The sequence below is a fragment of the Mastigoproctus giganteus genome, chromosome 5, assembly GCF_048544385.1.
Source record: "Mastigoproctus giganteus isolate SK-2022 chromosome 5, ASM4854438v1, whole genome shotgun sequence".
NCBI lineage: Eukaryota > Metazoa > Arthropoda > Arachnida > Uropygi > Thelyphonidae > Mastigoproctus > Mastigoproctus giganteus.
In genome coordinates, this window is record NC_143579.1 from 221,039,385 (window position 1) to 221,066,896 (window position 27,512).

Below are 27,512 nucleotides of genomic sequence, written 5' to 3' on the forward strand. Positions count from 1 at the left end.
TGCACCAGGCGAGTCTTATACGCCGATGAACCTTGGTTAGGAGAGGATGTCGTAGGGGTCGTCTGCTGGTATAGCCCACACGTGAGAGCGTACGACACATGGTTATGCCAGGGTTGGCCCATGTTGTATTGGGCAATCAACTCTTCAACAGTGCTGCGCCTGTTTGCCTGTACGAGTCGTCGGATCCGGCGCTCTCCTCTAACATCAACCTTTCGCTGACCTTTGCAGTTTTGTCGTTAGGTCGTTGTTTGACGCCAGTCCTGGTACACTTTAACTACGGCGGCTCTCGAACATCCCACCAGTTTAGGCGTTTGGGAAATCGAGTCACCACCTCGTTGAGCACCCACAATCTGTCCCTTATCAAAATCCGATAAATCCTTCCTTTTTACCCATCACGCTCGGAATTTTACTACCTACTGAACCACTGACACTTTATCTATGCTACGTAGGTAGCTGCGCTCTCGTACCTCACGTGGTCAACGGGTCGCATTCAGTTTTCATAGGGGTGGTCATAATTCATTGACCACTCAGTGTATATGATTCAATACAGAAGTCAATACAACTCTCTGTAGTTGTTGGATTGCTTTTTTGAAATTTATGCCAAGAAAAAACAGGCCATAAGGTTAGCATAGGGCGTCTGTAAATTGCGTGTATTCCATGGCTGGTTTGCTAGCCAAAAAACCGAGTTTCTGGGAGAGAAAACCATGGGCACGATGTGAAAAAAGTTTAGCTTTATGAAAAGAAACACCACCCATTTCGACGATCCTAGATCTCCTGTTCTTCTTTTTAAATATTTAATATTTCCGAAGTTTGTTTTCTTCCCAGTTGGAACCCTTACGTAGCTAATCAACTGGAAAATCTCGCTGACCAACTTGAAAAGATGAAAAAAAAATTCATCAAATACCTTACCAGCAGAAGTCCTATATTTCATCAGAGGGAAAATTACATCCAGCTCCACCAATATTTAAAGCTCAACCGACTAGAAAGTGTTGAGGGGAGGGGGGGGGTTCTGAATTTAATTTCTTCATAAAATAATCCTAGGAAAATCTTTTCCCCGCAGTTTCTGGAGCAATTTTCCTTTCGTATATTGTCTGCCCAAGTATCAACTGTGCTACCCACGAGTGTATGCACTCGTGGGTAGCACAGTTGCTAGAATCATCGTCTTCCCTACACTGGGTGTAAAAGACCTGAGTTCCAGTCACATCAATGACGTGAGGAGTTTTTATGGGCCGTTTTCACAACGTGGCTGAGTTAGTCGATCTCAGGTGAGGGTAGCATGGTTTCTTCTCCCCGGAACTCTGGTTTTCCATCTAGAAAACAGAAAATCGACCATAGAACACACGCAATTTACAGACAGTAAACACGGAACAATATGGCTAAAATCCTACGACAACAACCACAACTCTACTGCATGTCTAACTTCCTTATTTGAACTAATTAGTTTCGACTAACTTTTTTAGTCATCCGCAAAAAAGATCCAGGTATCTATTTTAAAACTTGGGTGGACGGTATTTCTACAGCATCCACTGGCAAAAGCTAACATTTCACACATGGAAGACAAATTTAGACGTCGCCAGGAACAACTTTAGTAGGACATCCTCATTAACCTCGTATGCAAATCGTTTAGGACTTGACTTTCCAATGGACTGTAATACGTGCTACGCCTTTTATGCATTCACAAATCAGTTGATGGTCTTGATAATAAGGAGAACTTTATAACGCCTCATTTATTGTACGTAACACTAGCAGCAGACGGTGATTTCAACTGGTAATGAAAGGGAAAAAAATAAACTTTCGTCTCACAATATTTGCCATCTTATGACGAAGATGAAAAGCTGTTTTTTCATAAATTAATTTTATTTCATTCATTACGAAAAAACACGAATAAAACTACTCAAAACTGGAAACTGTAGAAGCCAAATATGGCACACTTAAGCCATCATTCGACCGGCAATAGAAGTGTTCCGAAGCTTCACTATTGCGTATGCGTGGATCACGTAAGCAATGGGAGCAAATTTTAGAGTGGCACGTCACTTCGTTCTTTCACCTATCACTACGACTACATTGTCCGCGTGGATAGCGCAGTCGTTTTAATCACCATCGTCTACACAGGTGGAAAAGGCCCAGGTTTGAATTCGGTAAATGATAAAAACTGAAGGTTCCCATGGTTGAAACTAGGGTTCTTCATCCAGAAAATATTCAAATCGACCAGAGAACACAAACAATTTATGGACATAATACACAAGGGCAGATATGACAGTTCTTTTGAAAATAAAAAAGTACATCTAAATTATATATTTAATAATTTATAAATAATTTCCTGATCAGTTTTATAATTTATAAAATAAATTAAAAAGATTTAACAATGAGAAATTACGAATAAGTTAAACTCTTAAAGAGGCCGCTATTTTAAGATATATTTTTTAAAATCGTTCCTTTGCTGATTTAACTGCTCTCGATTAAAGAAGAATTCTAATCGCACTGTTTTTTTTTTTTAACTTTATTACAAATGAGAAAACTGTAATGTAGGAGATAAACAAATCCAGGCCTTTTCCACACGTATAAGAGCACAGATCATAACCACTGTGCTATCTGCGAAAGACACAAGTCTGTATATAGGGGATGGATAAAATAATGGAAGCACCTGATATGAAAGTAGTAGTTTTTGCAATATCTATTTATGAACATGCAGTGATGATTTTTTTTTTGTTTATTTTTTTTTGTGAAGATTATAAAAGCTGTTGTTTATTTATAGGTGATATAAAAAGGTACATAAAGAAAATGTTCGACCTGGCTGAATTCCAAAGAGTTTGACAACTACTGATTTGTTCAATGTACTAGAGCAAATTTATCAAAAGTGATGACCACATTCATCAATTACCGAAAAACAAAATCTAATAGGAAGAATTGGGGCAGAAAATCGAAGCTGACTGAAAAAGATCACCCGCCATAAAATACTGCCTCAAATATAACTGTAGAACTTAACTTAACTGAGTCTCAACAATCCAGTTTCTAGAAAAACATTGCGGTGAGAACTTCATAAAGGTGAAATTTAAAGCAGAGCTGCTACTGCCAAGTCACTCGCTGCTGGTGGTAATGCTAGAAAGAGGAAGCAATGATGGAAGGGACCTTGATGAGTGGAAACATGTCAAGTTTTCAAACGAATCATCAGTCGTACTTTTTCCGATGTCAGGGAGAGTTTACGTTTGATGAATACCAAAAGAAGCTTATCATCCTGATTGTCTTGTGACAACTATCAAACATTGAGGAAGATTAACAATAATTTGCGCAGCAATATCTTGGTATTCTTTAGGTCCTATCATCACCCCGAAAGGGGGAAAATTAATGCCACTGATTACCCTAATATTCTAAGTGACCAAGTTCGTCCCATGGTGCAAACATTGTTTTCCACAAAAGATGCCGTGTTTCAAGATGATAATACTCCAATACGCAACAATCGCACTTGTCCAGTCTTGGTTTCAGGATCTTGAAACTGAGGCTAAGCATCTCCCATAGCTTACAAAATCGCTAAACTTAAACAACATTGAGCCACTGCAGCTTATTGGAGAGGAGAGTGAGAATATTTCCTCCACCTTCACAATTCAAGGAGCTTGAAATGTTCGTCCATGAATAATGGTCCAGTATTCCTTTTAAGGCATTCAATGTACAGTATTCCAGTAAACCTAGAACTTACCAAATAAATGACGAAACGACTATACTGTAATTTGGTAACGAAGCGATCTCCCTATTTCAGTAACCTACAGGTCATTAGCGATTTACTTAATTACGTCAGTTGGAAAAACCCAGAGTGGTACAGTCATGGTCGGCTAGCATTCCCACAAACTGCATCATCCTTTAAAAAGAAAAAGGAACAGGTGTAAACAGACACGGACTTCCTTTCCGACTTGATATGGTATCTTCGTAAACAGTAATTTTAAGCGCCGATGGGGTCATCCTTGAACTATCAGAATAATGTAAGTCATTTTCCTCTTTTAACGTTGCAGCATAATTATAACTCTCTGCAAGTATAATTCTCTTTCTTGCCTGCACGCTAGCGTGATTTTTGCGAATCATCCCATGGTACAGAAAAAAAAGAAAAAAAAATCGCTGTTTATTCAGTATAAATTCTTATAACACTACATACTCACGATATTCCCGATATAATATATTTCTTTTTTTGGAATCTTATTACTCAAACTACTACAGTCGAATAAATAAAATTCTCCCTCTAAACCCTGCAAGAATCACTTCTAAACAAGACAGGAAAAGAGGGAGAAAATTTGCATATAAACCACTTCAAGAACTGAAATAACACTATACTGCTTTTCAAATACGATGAGATTTGCATAATCTTAAAGATCAAGGTATCAGATTATATTGTTTACATAATATTTTATGGCACTGTAGCTGGATTCTATGTACAAGTATGTTATTGTGGGAGCATTGACGACTAAGGCCATATTGCTCCACGTATTGCGTGTGTTCTTGGGGTCGATTTTCTATTTACTGGACGAAAAACTCGAATTTCCGGGAAAAAAAAAAAAAAATGCCTGGACTAACCCCACCACGTTGTGAAAAAGGCCCATAAAAATTCCTCCCGTCATCGAAGGGACTGAAACCCGGGTCTTTTCCACCCGGTGTGGGATGGACAGCGATTCTACCAGCTGTGCTACCCACGAGGGCTATATACAGGGTGTCTCAAAAATACACGGCATAACTTCAGGAATGAGTTCCTCATATGTAGACAATAAAAATATTTTATATCAACATAGTTCCGGAAATGCTTGGTTTCCGAGTTTTGAAGGTCTGTCTATCACACTTAACTGTTCACATCACCTTATAGTAATTGCTCAAAACGTCCACCTTCTGCATGAATACAGGCCTCACATCGACGGCTTATGGACTCGCGAAGAAGACGCTAAATTTCCGTTGGTATCGTCGTACCCGTTGCAGATGGTAAGGATACAGTTGGTGTTCTCGCAACACTCTCCAAATAGTCGAACGTTGAACAGCCAGTTGCATTGCCATTCTCCGTGTGCTGATTCCAGGAGTGGCATGTACAACATCCAAAATCTCCTCCTCTACATCAGGACTCGTAGATCTTGGTCGTCCTCTGTCGGCATCACTAGGTGTAAAGGTCCCATGTTCACAAAGGCGGCGATGGATATCTTCAAACGTTTTCTTGTCTGGACATCTTCGTTCTGGGAACCTTTCGTAGTACAAATTGCGAGCCTCCAGAGCATTGCCGTCCGCCAAACCATACATAAAGTGCATATCCGCTTGCTCCTGATTTGAGTACATAGTCGGAATGGAAATTCCGACCATGTACTCAAATCAGATTCTGTGAGTACCTTTTGATGAAAGAATCACCTACGGGAGATAAGACATTCCGGTTAATAACTCGGGAACCAAGCATTTCCGGAACGATGTTGATATAAAATATTGTTATTGTCCACATATGAGGAACTCATTCCTGAAGTTATGTCGTGTATTTTTGAGACACCCTGTATAAGTAGATGGACGATGAAATATGATGTACATAATGAGAAGAACGTAAAATCTTAGGGGTGAGGGATAATAAATAACAATTTATTGGTTATGGAACATTTCATAGTACTCAACTTTGTGTTGATATTAGGAGAGAGCTCTTATTTTTTTGACTATATAAATTTAACCACATGCGATTAATTTATGCTCACTTGTTTTTGTTTAATATGACGATTTTTCTGAGACTCCCAGAAAGTGGTGGTTTGTAGTCCAGTGGTGAAAGATTGTTTCTTGTGTGTCTGTTCTTCAGGACTTTTTGTCTGCTTTGATACGGTTTTTATTTTGACAGACTACGGTCCCTCAAAAGTCTTAAACTTCATCGAACATGGTTGTGGACCATTAACAACTTCATGACCAATATGCTCAGAACCTAGCAGTCAGCGAATAGGTTAGCAGATTTGCAGTTAAACAATCACAACCTTAGAAAAGCCAGTTAAGATCAAGACCATAATCTGTTAAATTGAGTTGCTTAGAATAAGAAGCTAAGACAATGAGGTGTCCTTATATCATGTCTGTAAATTAAACGTATTTCCTGATAGGTTTGATTGTGTAGTTAGCGAGATTAAAACCAGAAATTTTTTTGATAAAATACCTTAAGTCCTTTTCTCGAGACGGATTAATTTGGCTACAATGTGAAAAACTTAAAAAAGTTCCTTCAGTCGAAATGGAATTCGAATCCAGACTTTTCTATGTGGTGCAGATGAATAGCGAGCTTATCCACTGTACTGGCTGCGATAGCTGGTTTGAAATTGGTCTAATTAGTATCAGGTTGGTTGTATTCGGTTTTAGTAATATCAGCATCTAAGGCATACTGTCTGTAAATTGTGTGTGTTCTGTGGTCGATTTTCGTTTGCTGGACGAAAAATTCGAGTTTCCAGGAGAAAAAAACCAAGCTATCCTCGCCTGAGACCGGCTAACTCAGTGACGTTGGGAAAAGGGTCCATTAAAATTCCTCACGTCATCGACGGGACTCGAATTCAGCTCTTTTCCACTCGGTGTGGGGGAGGATGACAATTCTACCGACTGTGCTATCCACGAATTATTCGGTCTCAGGGCGTAGATACCAAGGTTCCCCCCCCCCCAGAAACTGGGGTTTTTTCGTCCAGCAAAACAGGCAAATCAACCAGAGAACACACGCAATTTATAGACACAATACATACATGGGTACATAGAAGCAATTCTGGGTGACTCTAATAAAATAATTTGAATTTGTGTTACCTATGAGGGTGAATTAGCATTAGCATATTTAGTAGCAAAGAATACAAGGAAACAAGCTGATACAGCAACAACAACAACAAAAAAAGAAAAAAAAAAGAAACACACAACAACAACAACACTGCCCACCTCATCTGTCCATTCCTCTAATAATTTGTCAATTTATTCAAACTATTCATATAATATCAGATGGAAGATTGTCCCAATAATCAACCACCCTCTGGCTGAAAGCAAGTTTCGCATATCTATCCTAAAAACACCCTTTCTCAGTTTGAATTGATGACCCCTTATGGTGTGTTGTCTGAGAAAGAGATGGTTTGTTGGTTATTAGATTTTTTTATGGCGCATCAGCAGCTCTGAGAAAGAGTAGGGATATTAATAACATTTAGCTTACTCAATCCATCCAAAGCCTAATGCAAGAGTGGAGTTAGTTATTTCCAAACAAGTATTAAATGGGTGTCCACATCAGAGTATGCAGGAACTGCTGTACGAAGAAGATTCTGTACGCACAAAGATAAAAACAACAGCACGTACTGGGTCACAAAACACACAATGGGGTGTCCTAGTCTGTTATATTAGGGTCTTTTGAGTTAATTTGCAACATTAATTACAAACAGTTACTCTAACCCTCGCAATCAAGTATCACTGTAGTTCAGTTTAAAAGCAATAACCTCGTATCACACTGCATGAGATTTACATCAAATTTAAAAAAAAAATTGTTGTCCTTTCGTCTGAAACATCAGAGAAAATGAGTGAAGATAATGGTTCATAGTGATTGTGTGATGTCAACCAGCAAGTTCCAATTCTTGTCTGAGACAGAGTTCAGTGACCTTAATTCTTTACCAACTCTGCATGACCGTAAAGTGATCTCCCGAAAAGTGTTAACAAATGGTACATGACCAAATCTATTGGACCGAAAAACACCTTTTCTTAGCTCAGGTGTGATGCATATATTTCTTGGAAGCAGTATCTTACAAGAAAGGAAAAGAAGGAACAAACACAGTACAGGTTTTGGTTTGTAGCTTACCGTATCTGTGAGTCTCGTGATATGGTTTCTAACCCTTCATTACTAGTTCGGAGCGACATTTATTTATTTCTTTTAAACTTTTCAAATTTTCTAGTTATAAAAGAACAGAATGAGGTTAAATCTGTAACAGATTTCAAATTAAAAAATTACAATATTTTTTAAATTAGTATAGAGGTCAGAAAAGGAGAAAGTCCTATTCCGTGTGTCTGGAATGCTTAAAATGAGCACAAATCAATAGTGGGTCACTCGGACTGACAGAAAAAAAAAAAAAAAAAAAAAATCATATACTGTGTGTGTGCATCAAGTGCCAAAGCAACTAAAGTATGAGGCGTCAGTATTCGTCTATTTATTGGTCGGTTTACTTTTTCTGGACGATAAATTCAAGTTTCCGGGAGGGAAAAAAATAAACCCCTCGCCTTAAACCGACTAACTCGGCCACGTTGTGAGGAAAAAGAAAAGTATAAAATTGTTCACATCGTTGACGGGTGTCGAACTCCAGCCTTTTCCACGCGGTGTGCGAAAATAGTTATTATAACGCTCATAAGAGAGCACATGGAGTTAGTTGACTACCAGCATCGTTTTTCCGAGAAAAGCAAATCTACATTTACTATCTTTGTTTACGGGACATTAGCAACAATTTTAAAGTTGTTTTACACGATGAATGAAAACCCCAAGTTTCTGTATCGAAAAACCATACAACTCTCGCCAAAAACCGATTAACTCAGCCACTATGCATAAAGCCCATAAAAGTAGCTTCTCTTCCAGCGAAGGTATTTCTAACTTCAGCCACCGAGAAGATTACCATCGACTGAACGTTTCTCGGAAAGTTTAAAATGTTTCCACACGATATGAGAGAAACGACGCTATCCACTTTACTAACCTCGCGAGCATACTAAAGAGAGTATTGGAAGTGGCTCATAGCAGAGCCAAACTTGAATCCAGTTGCATTTTGCAGATGGAAGAATCATGTACAGAAGATATAATATGAAGCTATCATTTTGCAATGTTTCAGAAAGAAATTTAAAGATATTGTCGACTGGTGGGAGTGCTATAGCTTGAAGAATGTGTCAGGATGAGTGACCACAACCGTCCACATTGATCATTAAAACATGTTTATGAGACGAAGTGAATTCCCATTACGATGACCACCCTGTGACCATGGCAACTGCAGCTAGCAAGATAATGTGAGAAGCCATCAGTTCCAAAAATAAAATTAAAAATAGCACTGTTCTATCCTTTCCTTTGTCCACAGAGTTGCCGGATTTCAGTTCAGGGGATGTTGGTAGAATGAGGGTAAAGAGATTTTAAAAACAAGACCCGTTCCGCCCATTGTCCACGAAATTGGATTCGCTGTGGTCGAATATATCAGAGGAACATTGCACTATCTTGTGGAATTCATATCGAGGAACCATGGATGTTTTGGAGGTAAGCAGATATCCAATGCAATACCAAGTCGTGGTCCTAATAAACTGCTTACTGAGTGTAAAATATCAGATGAATTTTCCTAATTGAATCTACAGGAAACTTATGGAATTATTAAAAGTCAACAAAAAAGAGATTCGATGTCAAATTAAAATGTCTATCACGTGACAGGAAAATCCCGCGTCGACTTAAACAAACTACATTACTGACAAATTAATAAGAGATATTCATTTAAAATATCAACTTCCTGCACTTAACGAGTCATCCCTAACAGCACCGTAGTCGCGTATGGCAGCAGGAAAAGTCATGCAGCGAATAATTCATTCTTCCAGGAAATGAGTTGTCACAAAGTAATAGACAACATGAAACAACGTACTGCTCTTCTGTTATGATATAAGTTATGAGAACAGGAGACATTTTGTAGTAGCCAATTAAAAAACAATATGCTTGAATGTGTAACTAAATGCAGACGCAAAGATGTTTCTAGAACGATTTTTAATGCAATTGCTGCCTTGCGAATAAAACTCATATATTATTTGCCCTCGTGGGTAGCACAGTTGGTAGGATCGCCGTTCTCCCCACACCAGGTGGAAAAGACCTGAGTTCGAGTCTCGTCGATAACCTGAGGAATTTGTTACGGCGCTTTTTCACAACATGGCTGAGTTAGTCGGTCTCAGGAGAGTGTAGCATGGTTTTTTCTCCCGGAAACTCGAGTTTTTCGTCCAGCAAACAGAAAATCGACCTCATCCCACTATATAATAACTAGGTGTTCTTTAAAGTAATTTAATATTTAAGAAAGTAAGGCTATGATAAAATAACTTGTTAAATTAATTCACACCTTTAAATTTCAGCGTAACTACAAATGCTTGGCCTCTACGCGAGATTTTTAAAGTCCCTTCCATACGCTCTTTAAAAGCTAACGAATGTTTAATAACAAAGCCTTATTTTTCAATACGCATTTTGCTAGAAATAAAGAATTATAACTATTCGTTGTAACTTCGAATTAAGTGGCTTTGATACCAGTTCTCAAAATGCAGGTCTTTTGCTTCGCATAACCTTTCCCCTTGACCGCTGCTCATTAGACTCGTTCAAGGACAAAAGTCCCGCTCAGTCAATCATGATAGACAAATGGCTATCAAATTATCCTGTCATCCATGAGGAGGTACAAAACTGGGTTCATTCTATAGTCTGCTTGTGGGATGAAAATCCAGGGCTTTCTGATGGGAAACAAAAAAAAGAAAAGCCTCTGGGCTTTTCTTTTTTTTCCCAATCGAGACGGTTTTTTTTTTCTCAATCGAGAGGGTTGTCCATTCATTCCATAATCTCAAGGTTATGGGTCTGTGAGAGAGATGTCTTTAGTGAACATCCTCGCAACCTTGGTTAAGAACTACTGCTCTAAAGGATTATCTATTACTGATATTGTATATAACCATTAAATGAACGTTACTAGTATCCTTAAAATTCTAATTCAGCTAGATCAAAATTCTTTACACTACACGAAATTATTTTAAATTATGAAACATTTATTCATCATATGATTTTACTTACCGAATCTTAGAAATTCTTTAAATCTTAAGAATATCGTCAAAGAGTATTGCACTTCAAATTCGATTGTGATTCACAAGAAGTAGAATTATTGATTTTATATATCAGTGGCTATTTCCGTTCACTCTTCAAAGAAATGCTTGTTCACTTCCTCATTCTAAGAAATGAATCTTCGAAGAAGTGCATTGTTCCTCATTCTAAGGAAGGCTTCAAAGAAATATTTTGCATTTAGTCCGGTCGTTTTAAGAATCCTTTCTTGCTTACTTCCCGTACCTGCCTACTTCCGTAATTTTTCCATTGAAGGTCAAACAGAGGTGGGTAAAGGGCAATATTTACTAACGCAAAACTTATATTTGGTGTCACACAAATGCTAATACATTGTGGTTTAATCTTGATAAAAGTTTCGAAGTGCTGCTACAATAAACGGCGTTCTTTTCGAAGAAAATATAGTATATTAATAAACACTGGAGTTGGGTATCAAACACTGGAGTTGGGACGAGGATGTAGCAACCTACGAACCGCCCCGAGCTCAAGGCTGAAAGAGGCGCAAGAGTCGTCCGAGTCTCGGACGCAAATGGTGCATTTTAGAATCGTTACTTCGAGAGCAGAAATACCTGATCATTGCTTTGATCTAGACCATGGTCAGGTATACCTCATCTAGGCCTTGTTGTTAATCAAATACGCTGAAGACTACAATGTCTATACAAGATTAGGAAAAATGAATAAATGTGGACCACCAATTGTACGACGACTGTTCAATAACGAATGATAATTTTTTTTTCACAAAATATCTTTATTAACTATCCATATTTTGATGGACCTTTTCAAAGTAGTCCCCATTTGATGAAACTTCAACGTTTCTGCCATTCTTCAAAAACATGGTGGAAGCCATTTTAACTTCGTCTGGAGATTGGAAACGTTTTCCTCGCAGTTCCTTCTTTAACTTTTGAAATAAAAAAAATCACAGAGCGCAAGGTCAGGGCCATATGGCGGATGAGGAACACATTTGATGTTAACGCTGGCTAAGTACTCGATGACAGTATTGTCGTGATGCAGCATCCACCCACCTGCGTGCAGTTGTAGTCGTTTGCGATGAATGTGAACCCGTAAAGTTTGCAGTACAGTTCTGTAGTAAGGTCTCGTAACAGTCATATTACGTGGCATAACACGCTGGTAAACCATTCTTTGAATGTGAAAAAAACAGAAGAGATGACCATAACCTTTCCTGCAGAAGCCACAACTTTCGCATTTTTCGGTGTTCGCGATGACGTAGACTTCCAAACAGGGCATTGTTGCTTACTCTCTGAGTCGAAATTATGAAGCCAGGTCTCATCTGCCATTATCACTATGTACAGAACCTCACCATTTTCAGTTACCATCCGTTACAGTTCCTGACAAATCTCCATGCAAACTTGCCGTTACTCAGGTGTGAGCGGTCTTGGAATCCAGTGTGCACAAACAGGTGTTATATGCAAATGGTCACGGAGAATACTGTGCGTGATTCCTATTGATATTCTCAGTATCTCTGACAGTTGCCTTATTGTTATACGACGATCTTCTCACAATTACAGAAGCAATATTTATGGTTTCTTTGAATAACAGCGATTGGAGCTCCAGCATCGCCGATTTTTTTATTTTTATTATTATATTTTTTATTGAATCAAGGCCATCTTTTAACAATCAGCGTAGATTCACCATAAACCTCTTTTAACATTCTGTACACTTCAATTGATGTTTTCTTGAGATGGAAACAAACTTTGAGAGCAGCATACTCTTCTTCCTTGTTTGTCACGATATCACGTCCATTGTTACATAGGCGAAACTGAACAGGCAACTGAGCATAAACTTGACCAACCGCCATGGTCATACCGTTCACACGAGTCAAATGCGCAGTTGCTATGTGATTCAGCTTGGTTTGGTCATAAATTCCGCAGTTCAGCTAGAAATAGCAAGCAGTATGGTTGTTCATGAAAAAATATGATCATTCTTTATTGAGGAGCCCGCATATTTTGCTTTACATTGTGATACTGCATTAACAGAAAGAAACGATCTTTTACTAAAAGCACAAACCATTTGAAGTAAATTATGCTTAAACAGTTGATAAACAACACAGACTTTTCCGTCTAAAGAACTAGCGTAGAATATTGTCATATACCTCTGCACCCGAAATTTCTTCCACACCAGTGACAGACGTCATAATTGCGAAAATCAGTACAACTGATTTTTAAGATAGCCAGATAATTTTCAGAAAGATGGTTCTAGTCTACATCTGTAGTAGAACCATCAAGAACGACAAGAATGTGAACACTGTGGTGGATCGTCTCCTGTGAGTAAATAAAGGTGGATCAGATGAGTATAACCTATTTTTGCCCTTAAAAGGACTACTCCTTCTCTTCTTGATGTACGGATACTGGAGCGCCAAATTTTCGGATCTTGTTTAAACTGAAAGAGTTTATTATTAGTTTGAGAGTGCCAGATTGTTGTCAGTTCTCAGAGGCATGCAGCAGAAATGATTTGTGCATAGTCTGATTCTGGAACAGGGATATTGGTTAAATCTAAGGTGGTTAGATTTTTAGCAGCTTTGTCGGCAAGTTCATTGCCCAAAATACCAGAATGTGCTGGAATCCAACAGAACGTGACTAGTTGATGACTTTTTTCAATCTGTAATAATAAGTTTCTAATTTCATCACGAACAGGGTGAGCTTTATCTAAGGAACTATATAATGCAATGATTGAGCTGAGGGAATCAGTGTAAGTAACAGATTTTAAAGAACAGTCAGAACAGAGATTTTCTAAAGCTAATTTATTTGCGTATAATTCAGCTGAGAAGATACTGAATTCAGATGGAAGGGATGCTGAAATAATGGTATTTGGAAACGCTGCCGCTGCTCCAACGTTTGAATTTGATTTAGAGCCATCTGTGTATATTGGAGAAAAATCTATATATCTTTGAGTGTGAACAGCGTGAAGTTGTCTGACATTTGAAGCTTGCAAAATATTCGTTCCCCATTGACAGAGGTAAGTGTGACAGGTCGGTATAGGAGGAGGAATCCATGGTGGTTGAGTACAAATTACTACATGTTGTATGGAATGGATGGAAGCGTTCCAAACCTGCATCGGTTCAAGAAGGAGAAGACCAGCTGATTTTACTATGCTAGGTTTATTTCTGTAGAGGTTTTCTAGTGGTGGATTGAAAAGGTATGACTGAATGGGATGCTAGTCACAACTTTGTATCTTGACAGCATACTTTAGCAATAGTGATTTCCTACATAAAGATATTGGGGCTCATGAGCATCAATGTAAAGGCTATGTGCTGGCGATGTTCTGAATGAACCAAGTGCAATTCTCAATGCATTGTGTTGAACTGGATCGAGTCAGCATAATGCACTCATTCTGGCAAAATCATAGATGGGAGTTCCATAATCGAGACGGGATATGAGTCCCTGTATAACCGAAGCAGGGAGGTGCGAGCAGCACCCCGTGTTAGGGCGGATAAAGTTCAGCGTATATTTAAATTTTTTAGATAGGCAGTACGTATTTTTTTAATGTGCTCTAAGAAATTTAGCTTGTTCATAACTAATCCTAGATATCTGATGTTATTAGTGACTGGGATGGAGATATTAGTGATTTGAACTTCAGGATATCAGAATGAAACTTGCGTTGTTTACAAAAATGGATAGCAACTGTTTTCTGCTGTGAAAGTCGATAGCCATTGATGCTGGCCCATTGTATTTTATTTAGAGGTATCTGAAGCTGTCGTTCAGATCTCATGTTTTGGAGGCGCCTCCGTAGCCAGGTGGGAAGGAGCAGTAGTGCGTAGCACACGCTTCTTGATTAGACCGCGGTTCGAGCCCGTCACCACCAAATACGGAGGATGCGGAAAGGTCAGGGAATGACCACCGCATATTCCCGGAGCAATATGGCCTTGGTTGCTAACGCTCGTAAAAACCAAAATAACAAAAATAACAATCATGTTTTGGCAATGACAGATGGAAAGGTCATCTGCATAAAGGTACGTCTCTACGGTATTTGGAAATTGTTTAGTGATAGAATCTATTCTAAGAGCAAAAAGAGTGGCACTCAGTACTGATCCTTGTGGAACACCTTCTTCCTGAGTGAAAGTTGCAGAAAGGGCATGTTGGTATCGAACTTGAAACGATCTAGTATGTAGAAAATTCTTCATAAATATAGGAAGGTTGCCCCGCAGATCAAGAGAGTAAAGATTTCTAAGTATACCATGCCGCCAGGTGGTGTCCGAAGCCTTCTCTATATCTTGAAACCATTACTAGATGTTCTTTTTTTAACAAAGGCATTGCGAATGGCAAATTCCGCTTTAACCATAAGACCCAAGCATGACCTGTTTTGACGAAAGCCATATTGACTATGGCTAATTAACTGTTCTGACTCAATGATCCAGTTGAATCTACTGTGGACAATTTTTTTCTAGGATTTTGCTGAGGGAGCTTGAGAGGGACACTGGTCTATAGCTATGGGGATTGGTTGGATCTTTTCCATGCTTTAGGAATGCCAAAACAGTAGAATGATGTCAAGGAGCTGGATAAACATTTTCTAGAAAAATACGGTTGTAAAAGACCAGGAGGAGGAGGCGCAAAGCTTTGTCATCAAGATGTTGTAGTATGACATAATAGATAATAAAACTCTTGTTTATACTCCCGCACGACCACCAGGTCAGTAGAGCTGACAACAAATCAATCAATACAAATTGTTAATCGTATTTATCAGTCACGGGCTCGAACCCCGGTCCACTCAAAAAAGTGTGTGTGCTACCGCATTCGCTCTCCTGACCACTCGGCTACATCTCATTTGGTCCGGCAGCACCATTGTGAGCTGTTCCAATGGCATTCAAGAGTTCTGAATATAGCAGAGGTTTGTTATATGGCAGAAGGAGGACAGTTTGAAAAATTAATAGAATGCTGTTCTGCGGTGTTTTTAATTCTTTGGAATTATTTTTTATTTTTATTATATTAGGGTTACCCGTAAATTATTACATTAACCCGTATTCGTGTCTGTAAATTGCGTGTGTTCTCTGGTCGATTTGCCTGTTTTCTGGACGAAAAAATCTCAGTTTCTGGGGGATGGAAAACCTTGTTATCTACGCCTGAGACCAACTAACTCAACCACGGAGTGAAAAAAGACCACTAAAGTTCCTCGCATCATCGACATCGACTGGATTCGAACCGGGGCCTCTTCCACCCAGTGTAGGGAGGATGGTGACGATACCACTGTGCTACCCGCGCAGACTGTCTTTTCACGTATAGAACAGTTTTAACTTATAGAACACTTTTCACGTATAGAACTTAGAAATAACTTTAGTCGCTTTTGAAGAGCACTCTGTAGATAGCAGAAATATCGTTTGACCTCGAATTCACTTGGCACCCGGGGCCACGTATTTTGTAACGACCACACACTTTCTTGGCAACAAGCCATTTCTGAAACACTCTCGACAGGTGTTTCTTGAACACGTGGGTGTCATTACTGCCACAATTCTGCTGATATTGCCATCCGACCAGTTTGTACTGCTACCCGAAAATCAAAATCAGTTTGGCCACAACATTTGTTCAATTTATTGTTACAGATTACTCATGCTAGCAATAAAGTATGAGTATGTAAAGAAAGGACGTCACTTTTGTTCTGAAACAAGGTTTCTTAAAGTTCATCAGTGTATTAAAAGTTTTACTGTGTTTCACTGCTTCGCTGTATTTTCATAGTCTAAAAAATCTACCATTAATAAAGCAGATATGATTAAATTGATATATATATCAAGAATTGAGCTTTAAAAGAAAAGGCTTCACTTATTTTATCGATGCCATCTGTATATCTTTTAGCAATCCAAAATCTCCAATTAGTTGAGAAATTACTCTTCAGATCACTCTCTTATGCACTCACTGGCTAAAATATTAGAAACCTTTGGCAAATGGCGTCAATAAATAATTAACCATACTGTATGCAAATGTAAGTTGTCATATGGGACAATAACTTACATTTGCAATCACAAGTTCCTCGGTATCGGATAAATACTGTATATTTTCCTGGGGCTTCTTAGTCGATCTGATCATGGGGAAGACGAATGATCTTTCCGATTTTCAGAAAGTGTTATTGTTGGAGCACGTTTAGCAGGAGCCCCAATTGAGAAAACAAAGGAAATCACTTGTGTGCGTCGAAAAAACTATCTCGAAAGTATTCAATGAGTGGTAGACGAAAGGAGAATGAAGCTCTAAAAGAAACAAAGTCGCTACTCCAAGACTGAGACCGCAGAAATTTAAAGCGAATTGCGCGTCAGAATAGGTCTCCTGTGTGCAGCAAATGTGTGATAAGCAAAGCAAGACCGATATCCAACCGAACTGTGCGGCGAGAGTTGAAGAATCTGGGATTTGGTAGTCGTGTTGGCTCTATGAAAGCGACTTTTTCTCTAAAAAATCGAAAGATTCGATTGGGTGGTGTCACCAACTCCAAGACTGGAACAGTGGACTGTGCAAAAAGATCATGAAGTCTGAGGAGTCTCGATTTGCACTTTTTGGCACCAATGGCAGGGTGAAGGTGTGACGTGAACTTCATGAAGTCGTCCATCGAGACTGTCTCGTGTCCACCATTCAAGTGGCTGGAGGTGATGTCATAGGATGGGGTATGTTCTGTTGGTAAAAACTGGGCCGCTCATACCGTTAAAAGGTTGTGTTTCCTCCAATAAATATCTTTCTGTAGCATTCGACCAACTTCACCCGGAAATGCTCATATTTACCAAGACGATGGATTCTTTGAAGACGACAACGCAACTATCCACCAGTTGTAAAACTGTATCTGAATGGCTCGAGGTACATTCACAAGATTTTCAACATCTACACTGGCTGCCTAATTCTTCAGATCTGAATCCAGTTGAGAATGTCCAAGATATGTTGGAAAGGGCGATTCGGCTTCGTAGTTTTCTACCGACCACGATACAGCAAATGACAAATATCCTGACGACAGAATGATCAAATCTGGAATTAGACTCCCTCACACATCTAGAGAAATCCATGTCACGATGTGTAGAGCTGCAATTCGAACAAACGTCCCTACTAGATATTGAACAAGGATTTCTAATTTTTTGGTCAGTCAGTGTATAAACAAGGATTATTACAGCACTTCTGATGCATTGAACTATTGCTTAATACAAAGGAGACTCAATCTTTTCTTTATAGTGCGTTTGCTATTACTAATAAACATACGCATAAATAAATCAACTGACGAAAATATAATTAACACAGCTCGTCTCTAAGGAATTAATTTAATTTAAGTTATGAATAATAAAATGTTTTTTTTAGTAAGACATTTTTCTTTCTTAATTTCTTTTATTATTATGCCACACTGCACCAATAATAACATAGTTAATATTTTACTGTAGACAACGTTATTTCAGGTGGCGTTGTTATTCAGAACGACATATTGTTATCTGTAGTGATTTATGCTTCCAAGGCGTTCAAGGAAGAAGAAGAAGAAGAAGAAAAAAAAAAAAAAGTAAACCTATATGTATAAAGTTGCATCTTATTTCATGGTGTAGTGAATCGGTTACAAATGGGATCTTCTACTATTCACATTGTAAGTTTTAGTTCTTGTAACGATATATTAACATTTTCATAAACGTGATATATTATCATTTTTATTTAATAACTACAACTGTATTATACAAGTATATGAGCTGTTTGATTGATGTTGCAGGGTATTTAAAAGTATGTCAGTATATTTTTGAATTAATTTTATGGTGTTTATTAATTTCGAACTAAATTTTAAACGATTTATGTTTTACTAGTCCTTGCAAGAAAATTTCATGAAAATGTATTGGCATCCAGTTCGTCTGCTTCCGTTTTTACGCAGATGGCAAGATTACATATTTTCGTTTGGTGCAATACAAAACTGAAGTGGCTAAATTGTTTTGACAAAGTTATTGAGCCACAGAATTCATTATTCAGTTATTACTCCGTAATAATTATGCAGATATTATATTAACATTAAAAGTGTATCGTTATGGTACAAATGAAAATATTAAAACTTAAGTATAATGTATTTTTGTAAACAAATGAATTAAGCTTAGAGAAAGCATCTCCACCCTTTTTTTGTGTCTGTAAGAAACTAAAGGGATGACTCACCTGTCAGATCAGTCCTGTAGCTCTTTTTTTGTCCTGCGCTATCTGCTAACTAAATGCATTTGTCCGCGGAGTAAGGTTTTATAGTTGCGACGCTAGGGCGCTTGCGCATTGCAAAATCGGGTATACGTCGATTGTATAGTAACAAAGTTGCTTTTCCCCCTTCTCAGTTAAATAAGAACAAAAACCGGTTCGTATCCCAACATCATCACCACCACCTGTAGAGGCTCGCCAGTATTAACTTAATTATATACGCCAAATGCTGCTGCCTTTTACTGTACTGCTAGGATGCATAGTATTTCTGCTACTTTTTCACTCTGCATAATAGTGGTGGATAACCCGTTCAGCAGGGCCTGATAGCGCTCTATTTGTGTCAAGGATGTAGTAAGGTAATCCATGCTTCTCTAGAAGGTTTTACAGTATTTAAACCAATGCTTGAATAAACCAAATTCAAAAAAAAAAAAAAAAAAAATCAAACTCTGACGTAAATAATACCACAAAGCATTCTCAGGAGAAATATACGTCTAAAACATTCTTTGTGTATTTTATTTTCCTTTCACTCTTTTTTTTTAAATTTTTTTCGCTAGGGGTTAGTATTTCGCTTAGTATTTTAGCTAGAGGTTAAAATGAGAAACCAGGGGTTTTATTATTTTATTTATTATTATTTTTTAATATACACTGTAGCCGAGGTCGATCTTGTCCATCTTGGTCGAAGTTACGCAGTTTTTTTTTCCTGCAGAGAACTCGGCTGCTTTTTTTATTTTTTATTTTTTATCCTACAGCCAAGCAAACTGCCACAAAATATGCAATTTTATGATAAAGTACACTGGTTCCTTATGACCTCAGTTATCTTAGTAGATAACAGTATAAGTAATGTTTCCATAAATATTTTATTTATTTATTAGCTACATAAGAAGGACATCGTGGCAGTTAGTCTGCCACGGGCATAAGTTGGATTCCCTCCCCCCAAACCCAAAAACCCGGGTAAAACCAATCATATTACATGATATTACAGTCACAATATTTTGCCTCTCGAAACCCTAATTATTAAAATATTTGTTTATATAAAGGAAGGATAAACAGGGGAGAGAACAAGGTATAAAAACACATTTCTACCCAGATGTTTCCAAACATCTGGGTAGAAATGTGTTTTTATACCTTGCGTCCCACTTAGTCCAGAACAAGTGCAAATAACCCTGGCAAAATTTAGCTATGAGTATACATGCGTTTATAAATTAATATATACTTCAATACATTTTTTCAATTAATTAAAATATAATATAATTTTTATATTTATTTATTTATAATTAATATAATAAAAGTAATATAATTTTTCAATTAATATATACTTCACTGACATTTTTGAATACATCCCTGTCAGAGACAGTAATTTGGAATCTCCTCTTTTCGATCTTCTCTAGCTAAAAATCTCTCAACCCCATTCTGTCAAATTTATCTGTTGCCTCTATCGTTCTCCCAACTCCACTAATCACTTGGAACTCTTTGACTTCCTCTCTTTGAAACTTGGCTTTCTCCAGTCCAACTTTCCAAAGAGTGAAGTAATTTTCTTTGGTCATTTTAATGTTCACAACTCCAGGTGACTTCCGTTTTCTAGTCACACTGACCCAGCTGGTCGAGATGCTGAAGCTTTTGCTTCAGCATCTCGTAACCAATCGTAACCACACAACCAACGTGCTTTTTGTTTTTCTCACAAACAACCCTTCTGAGTACACGGTCGAGATGAGTGGTCGAAAGGCTCCATTGGAGAAACCTTTCTCCAATGGAACAACTTTTCCTTGGTCGGATTACTGTTTCAAATCTGATGATAATGTCTGCTCAGATCGTGTCAGTAAAATTATTCTTGTAGGGATGAAATCCTTTATTCGACACTCCACCTTAAAATCTCCTCCTTTATCTAAACCTTGGTTTTCCAATAAATATGTTAAGGCTGTTCAAGATACGAACGTTGCATATCGCAATTAGCTTGTATCCAAATCTCTAGGTTCATTTTCTGCCTATACCAAAGTTCGCAATAATTGTAAAGCAGTTATTAATCAGTCCAAACTATAATCTAACAGGCTAAGAGTAGAAAACTCGCTTCTTGTCCAAATGGTAGTCAAGCATTCTGGTCTCTAGCTAAAGCTATTGGCTGCAACTTTTGCCCATCTCTATTCCCGCCTCTGTCAAAACTAGTTGGTTTTATTGCCACTTCAGCTAAAGATAAAGCTGACCTGCTAGCATCCTTTTTTTCTTCTTACTTGTGTATTGATGATAAAGCACCTACCAGTCAAGAAAGCTCAAGGTCTTGATGGTATTTCTCCACTTGTTCTCAATATCTGTGCTCCTGAACCTACTCTTGTTCTGTGTCGCCTTTTTTTACTCTTTTATTCCGAAGGTGTTTTCCCTTCTGCTTGGAAATTTGCTCATATCCAGTTCCTAAAAAGGGTTACAAATCCCTTCCATCCAATTATTGTCCCGTTGCACTTGCTTCTACTCTTTCTAAAGTAATGGAGAAATCAATTAACCCCCAATTCTTAAACTATCAAGAAACCTTCCATCTGATCAACGATCGCCAGTATGGATTCCGTCACTGTCGATCCACTGGCGAAGTTCCGGCTTATGTTACCTGTCTATGGACAAATTCAATGAAAAAGTTTGAGGAAATGCAAGCAGTTGCTCTTGACATTTCAAAGTCTTTTGATCTTGTTTGGCATAAAGGTCTTCTGAATAAGCTTCCATCTTATGATTTTTCAGCCGTTTATTGTAATTGATTATCCAGTTTTCACTCTGACCGCTCACTGCGGGTGATGTTATATTGCTCTCTGTTTTATAACTTCTCTAATGCTGGTTTTCCCCAAGGTTCAGTTCTTTCTCCCACTCTTTTCTTCTTGTATATTAATGACCTTCCTCTATTGACCGGAAATTCTATCCGTAGTTTTGCTAATGATAGCACTTTTCATTATACCTTCCAATTTTAGAAATCTTGCCTTGCCAAACAGCTTAAACGTCTCGAATATCACTACCAATTCCTTAAATGCTGATCTCCAGGTATTTCTCCAGTGGGGTAAAGATAACTTAGTTGATTTCAATCCTTCTACAACTTAGTCCTGTCTTATATCTCGCAAAAAAGTATTCTTCTCCTCCTATGCTTATCTTTGATGACACTCTGATTTCTAGGCAAGATCAAACACTGTCCTACCATTAATATCCGAACACCCCCCCTATGGATGGGGAAACAGGTCCTATGCATGCAACACGTCACAGAGCCTGCTATAAATATGCACACTCGGCTTCGAACAGACAATTGCAAAAGTTTCAAAAGTGGGCATGCAAGATGACACGTTCAACAGAATTACCTCAACAGTTCAACAGAATTGATCACCTCAACAAATGCTAGACGCCAATTAACATGGTGTAAGGAGCGCGAATCCTGGACTGTAGGACAGTGGAAAACAGTCCTATGGACAGATGATTCGAGGTTCGCACTCTACCAGTCTGATGGCCGTCCTGGGTGTGACGAATGCCACGGGAACAGTTCCTTCCTGATTGTATCCTGCCAACAACGAAGTTTGGTGGAGTCAGTGTCATGGCATGTAGCTCCTTTCATGGTTTGGCTTGGGCCCATTAGTCGTTATCGACAAAACGATGAATGCTGTGCATTACCAGGCCAATCTGGACAGTTATGCACTTTCAACATTATGGCAATAATTCGGGGATGGCCCATACCTGTATCAGCAAGACAACGCACCATGCCATACCGCTCGGGTCGTAACAGAGTGGTTGTGGAAAAATTAAATTAGCCAGCCCAGAATCCTGATCTGAACCCTATCGGGCATCTTTGGGATGTATTGGATCGTCTGGTACGTGCACATTGAGATCGCCCAAAGAACAAGGCGAACTGGTTGCTGCGTTAAAGGCCGAGTGGAGGAACATATCACCTGACTTATAAAAACTGGTTGAGAGTATGCCGCGAAGATTGAAGGCCGTCATAAAAACAAAAGGTCTCAGCACAAAATATTAAATGACACAATAAAAGTTTTTTTTTTTTTTTTGTCTAAAGGCAGGTGTCCGGATATTAATGATAGGGCAGTGTATGTCTCTGTTTGGGAATACTCTGAATTCCCTCTCTTGACATAAGCACATTATAAATATTGCTTCCTCTGGATCTAAAAAACTGGATTTTCTCTTTCGGTCTCGGCGTTACTTTTCTTCCAAATCTAGAAGCTGTTCACTCTGTACAAACGCAAATCCGGCCTATCATGAAATATTGTTCTTACTTTTGAGACGGTGCTACCAAAACCTCTCTCTCAGGCTTCTAGATTCTATTCAAAAGAGGGCAGTTAGGTTAATTAATGACTCATCTCTGCAGAGTCTCTCCACTCTGTGTATCGTAGTCGCTCTGTTTCTGCTGCATGCCTTTCTATAGATATTTCCATGGGCACTGTTCTTCTGAATTTTTTTCTATAATTGCCTCTCTCTCTCTCTCTTTCTTCTGACTGGTTGCGGCATGTGCAGCAACTAGTCAGCATCCTTTTATTGTTCAACTTCAAACTCACACAACCAACTTTTCCTCTTCCTCATTTATTCATTCAACTTCTGTTTTCTAGAATAATCTTTCTTCCTTCATACATATTTCCCGAAAATTTCAATCTACAGAAGTTAAAGTCTAATGTCAACGAATATCTTCTTTCATCTTCTCAACCTCCAACCCATGCACAGTACTAAGTACTAGGTTCTAATAAAAAAAAAAAGAAAAAAAAAAGAAAAAAAAAGAAAAAAAAAAGGAAAAAAAAAAAGAAAAGAAAAAAAAAAGAAAAAAAAAGAAAAAAAAAAGAAAAAAAAAGGAAAAAAAAAGAAAAAAAAAGTACTATGCATGGGTTGAAGGAGAGGAAGCGGGGGATGTGGGAAACTTCGGTGTGTTGACTAAACACCACTTCAAGTCTCTAATAAGCAAAGTAGTAGTACTAATGGCAAATGATGCAAGAAAACAAGCAAAATATAGCATCAGCAAAAAAAAAAAAAAAAAACCTACACAATTCGCTCATCTGTACCCTCCAAGAATTTGTCTAGTTCTTTGAATTTATTCAATCCATCCACTTTCCAACAACAGATGGAAGCCTGTTCCAACAATCAACCACCCGCTGGCTGAAGGCAAACTTTCGACATCTATCCTACAACCATCTAACCTCAACTTGAATTTATGCACCATCATCTGTGTTGTCTCGGCAAGTGGAAGAATGCCATTAACATTCAGCTTACTCAATCCATTTAAGGCTTTAAATACCTCAATCATATCTCAATTCATGTCTGACTGCACAATTACTCTCAGGTCTTTTTTCATAAGTTACTCTGGTGTTACTGCTACCCATATGCAGTACCTTTCATTTGTCAATGTTAAACTTCAACTGCCATTTCTCAGCCCATCGACCCAATTTTCCTAGATCTTGTTGCAGCAGCTCACCCTGATGACTGTCATTAATCACACTGCCAACTTTGTATCATCTGCAAACTTGAACATTAAACCTGATAACTTCATCAATATCATTGATAAATAGTGAAAACAATAGTGGACCCAGCATTGAACCCTGGAAAACTTCATTAGTCCACGAAGAGCAGTGCCTATTGATAACCACTCTGTCTTCTTCCGCGTAATCTTCTCTTTATCCATAGCAGTAACTTGCCCTTAATGCCGCCTTGCTCCAGTTTATACCGCAGGCTTTTGTGTGCAACAGTATCAAAAGCCTTCCTGTAGTGGTATTTCACCAGTTGATGAAAGTCATCTACCTTCTAGTGTTAGTATGCATTAGTATATTACTATTATATTCAAGTATTATATATTGGTGTTGCATTATATTATTAGTGGTATTTCCTGAAATACAATATAAAAACTGGGAGTGAGGGATGCTAAAGACCGAACTGCGAAGAGTATATGGAGCCTCTGTATGCTGATAGAATGAACTAGTAATTGCGAGTGCCTTGTTATACCCCCTTATTGATTGGAGAAACTGGGAGGTGAAACTCACAATAAACAATCAATGTCAATGCGTGACATTGACATTGATTGTTTATTTGGGCTTTAGCAAATCATTTGGCTCAGTCCCGTACAAAAGATGTACAGACTGGAATATTTTGGGCATTGCGGGTAGGGCCCTGAGATGGATAACTGGGACTACTGCTACTGACAGGAGGCAAGCGACTGTAATTAATTATTCTTCAAAATGGGCTAGAGTTGGGCGAAAAGAAACACACGTGTGTGTGTATGTGTGTGTTACATTTTTTTTTTTTTTTTTTGGAGTGAAACAAAAGTGGTGTCCCTCAGGAGTCTGGGCTTGGACCGCTCCTGATTCTGATTTTTTTAAATAACATTGATGGCGAAATACGGGAACGATGTAAAAAAATTCAGATAACATGATGATTGGGCGTGAAGATAATAATGAATGTCAAGCAGCGCCCGTCAGGACTACTTAAAGAGGATTCAGGGATGGTCAGGGAAGTGGCAACTAATCAAATAAGTGTGTAAAACTTTATAAAATGCAAGGTTTTGCCCACTTAGAAAGGTTGGATTAAAAAGTGGTAGAGGTGGGAATTTGGATCTGAATTTCTTTGAAAACGCGAAGTTCTCTGGGAAGTGCAGACAAGTGGCGAGGAAGGTCCTTGGTGTTCTCTTGATGAATTATCGAACAGTTGCTTATAGAGATAGGTCATAATACACTACATAATTGTAATTGTGAGACCACACTTTGTGCCCAGATGCGAAGAAATGACATGGAGAATCTTAAACGTGCCCAAAGATGGACATCCCGCTTTGTGAGACTGCAAATCGGTACCCATTTGAGAAAGAGACTTTGGATAGGGAGCTACAGAGGAGGTACCTTAGAGGTAATCTGATTGAGGTTTATAAAGCTCTGAGAGGGGAGAGTAAAATAATTGAAGTTGAAATTGTCACTGCATCGGCATAATTCAAACTACTGGTTTGTGAAATGTTTTCGCTTTAACCAGCGAGCTGTTAATCATGTGTTTCCAAGGGCAGTTGAAGCCTCCGATTTGAGGAAATTCAAAATATCTGCTGAATGACATCTATGGGGAAAGAGAAACACATGTAGGTTGTGTGTGTGTGTTATTTGGTTTTTAGGATGTTGTTGTTGTTGTTGTTATTTGGTTTTTAGGAGCATTAGCAACTAAGGCCATATTGCTCCGGGGATATGCGGTGGTCATTCCCTGACCTTTCTGGTTTGTACCTATTACTTGACTTTTGTGCAGTTTAGTGTCACAAATTAGTCATGCTGGCAATCTAGCATGAGTATATAAATGGATTTTTGTTCTGATACAGCGTTTATTACTGTTTATCGTCACAAAATTTAAGATTTTGTGATGATGTTTTAGAACTAGATTAGCATTATAATTGCGAGAATTTAGCAATAGCATTCAGCTCTAAGGCACATTCGTGTGTTTTAAGTTGTATACCACTGTTTGCTCACATGGGATTTTGGTTCACAGAAATCTGAAACCCAAATAGTGAAACAATGAGTCAGTTGTGTCAAGTTGAGATTAGCTTGAAGGAAACTCGGCCATGATGCGTCAGAATGGTGCGTGTAGATCTATCAGCGAATTACTACAGCGCAATAACAGGTACACGTGTAAAAAAACAAATAATAATAAATAAATATTAAAATTGCCATTATTAAAAAGCAGCGAGTCGATCATCGAAATTTGGCTACTAGCGAGAGAAATGAAACTCCACGAAAAAGAGACTTTCATGTCTTAATTAATAATAATCAGTTGTATTAACGTAAATTGAAAGGCAATCAGTTGATAACCCTGCTACTATTAGCTACAGCAGAGGTTTCTTAACCTGTGGGGGTCGTGCTCTTCTTTAATAAATTGAAACTTCTCCCTACACAGATTCGTTTTTGCATTTGGTGTGATGGATTGCGCCGTGCTAATTCCACAACCCAATTAATTAACTAATTTTTAAATATATTTTAATATGATTTATTTCAACTTTAGTATGATTTATTTCAACAGTTTTCTAAACCTTTGTTTTATTTGAATAACAATAAAACCTAATTTGTGGATAAGCGTGATGTAATTAAAGGAAATATATTATTAATTCAAAACCAAACTGTGGGTCTCGAAGCTGACCCTCAAACTTTATCTGGGTCCGGGCCGAAAAGTGTTAGGAACTAGAAGGTACATATTAATCATAAAGGTGATCAACAGAAAGAATATAGTGAGGAGTAGAGGGTGTACAATACATATAAATTGGCTATAATGAGAAATTTATAAAGAGTTACAACGATTTTTAGAAAGTAAGTTAAGAATAAACATAAATATGGTTATTAGATTAGAATTTAAGAACCATTACTTTTCAGATACGTTTTCAGATAATAATCCCTAAGTATAATATTCACATCGGGTTAAATGTTCTACAGATTAAAAAGAGTCTTTTCAGCCTTTCATTATGATTTGGCAATAGTTTATAGAAAAAATTCACCATTTGTTTTAGTTTTTATGGGGTTCTTGAAACGCTTACTTCCCTCTTCTTTGTATTTGTATTTTAGATATATCCCGGTATGTTGCAATCTCTCCATCCGCTCAGTTTCCCTGTTGAGTGACGA

General features: G+C 38.1%; 1 protein-coding gene across 2 annotated transcripts in view; it reads right to left on the minus strand.

The window, feature by feature from the left end:
• Window positions 1-19,012, minus strand: part of l(2)34Fc (reeler domain-containing lethal (2) 34Fc) — a 30,869-nt gene extending 11,857 nt beyond the window's left edge. Inside the window, exon 1 of one of the 2 annotated variants that reach the window (XM_090373731.1) lies at window positions 18,898-19,012. The gene's annotated coding sequence lies outside the window, so the exon portion shown is untranslated. Of the gene's footprint in view, window positions 1-10,759; window positions 10,825-18,897 lie in introns of those variants that run through there. The other variant, XM_090373732.1, reaches the window with a different exon arrangement.
• Between the last annotated feature and the right edge of the window lie 8,500 nt (window positions 19,013-27,512).